Here is a 1857-nt window from a genome sequence, read left to right on the forward strand (position 1 = left end):
AACTTCCCTTCCTCTCTCACACGTGTTGCAGTTGTCTTTGGGGTTTATTTCCCTTTTCCTCTCCAAGTGTAAGTAGATTGAAGAGTTGTTTATGATTACAAAATAAAAAGGAGAGAGAACGACCGATAGACAGACATAGAGAGACTGAGAGACAGACAGACAGACACAGAGACAGACAGAGAAAGGAATAGGGGGACTAAAGAGGTAGTGAATTCTCTATCACTAGAAGCATTCAAACCAAGGCTGACCATTTGTCAATTAGACTCCAAGACATCTGTAGTTTCCTTTATATCTAGGCCGCTCCCATCTCTGAGATTCTATAATTCTTTTTGTAGATAAAATAACTGAAATATCACCCCAAACCTATGTTAAAAGTGGACATACCTTCCTTAAAAATAATCTCTTGCACACAAATTAGCAATTGTTTCCCGGTTAACTATCTTTAGTCCATGGATTGGATATATTTAATCACAGAAGGTCCTCAGGGATCAGTCCTAGATACTATTTCCACCCCCAATAGTAACTGTGTTTTTAATATCACCCAAACCTCAGGTGCCTTGAAGGCCTGTCCAGAAGTCTCACAAGTCAGACTGGAAAAATCTGATAGTCCTTGCTTAATTTAATCAGGGCTGGCTTGAGAATTTTGGGCTAAATGTGGTCCTAAGACCATCTGAGTGACTTTGGATATTTGTCAATAAAAAATTAAAATATCCTCAGAACTGAAGTCAGGCTGTTTTCTACTTTCTTTTGAAAAAAAAAAATCCTGGGGTGGCTAGGTGGTGCAGTGAATGGAACTGGCCCTGGAGTCAGGAGGACCTGAGTTCAAATATGACCTTAAACACTTGATACTAAAACCAGCCATGCGACCTTGGGCAAGTCACTTAACCCCAATTGTCCTGCCTTCCCCCCTCCAAAAAGGAAAAAAAAATTGTTTTAATCCTAAAAGTCTAATTTCCTAGTTGAACTATATTAATCACAAGCATTTTTAAGTGCTTACTATGCATCAGACTCTGGGATACAAAAGTGAAGGATGAAATTGTCTATTAATAATATGTATGGGAACTGTGAGCAAAGCTGAGGATTGCACAGGGAGGAGGAGAAGGGCCACAACAGAAACAAAATGAACAAAGCGCATCCACCTGAGCTTAAATAATTTATGGACAAGAAGCTATCATTGAAATTAAGTGGTGAGAGACACATCCAAGGAATATTGTGGGGCTTTGATCCATTTATGAATCTTGTGATTAATGAATGTGTAGAGATGGCACCAGGTGGGCGACAGAACAATATTGGAATGGTGGTAATCAGAGGAAACATTATCATCAGGTTAGAAGCCTTGGAACAAGTATAAGGAAGGAGGCACCATTGATGCCCTGGGTCTCCACTTATCCTTTACATTCCCAAGAGCCTCTTGTTTTTTTTTTTCTTTTGATACATAAAATTAGTCATTGTATAGTCTTTGTTTAACTTTATGAAAATAAACTTTTTGCAAGATAAAAAAAAAATATGTACTTAACACCCACACAAAATAACTGGCCATGTAACCTTGAGCAAGTTACTTAACCCCAATTGCTTAGGGGTGGCCAGGTGGCGCAGTTAGTAAGAGTGCCGGCCCCAGGGTTGGGAGACCTGGGATCAGTTCCGGCCTCAGATACTCAGCACCCACACAAAAATAACTGGCCATGTAACCTTGAGCAAGTTACTTAACCCCGATTGCTTTTAAAAATATATATATAGTGTGTATATATGTATGTATACATATATGTATTGTATTGTATACTTTGTGGAGAGAGAGAGGGAGAAGAAAAGGGAGAGAGAGAAAGAGTTCCTTACACAAAACAAATTTTTGTTTGATGA

General features: G+C 38.9%; 1 pseudogene; it reads left to right on the plus strand.

The window, feature by feature from the left end:
* The first annotated feature begins 1120 nt into the window (after positions 1–1120).
* On the plus strand, positions 1121–1414 carry LOC138151611 (small nuclear ribonucleoprotein G pseudogene; annotated as a pseudogene).
* Positions 1415–1857: the final 443 nt, after the last annotated feature.

The sequence above is a fragment of the Petaurus breviceps genome, unplaced genomic scaffold (assembly GCF_028583685.1).
Source record: "Petaurus breviceps papuanus isolate PSGF00001 unplaced genomic scaffold, PetGlider_PUasm1.0 90903, whole genome shotgun sequence".
In the NCBI taxonomy this organism is placed as follows: domain Eukaryota; kingdom Metazoa; phylum Chordata; class Mammalia; order Diprotodontia; family Petauridae; genus Petaurus; species Petaurus breviceps.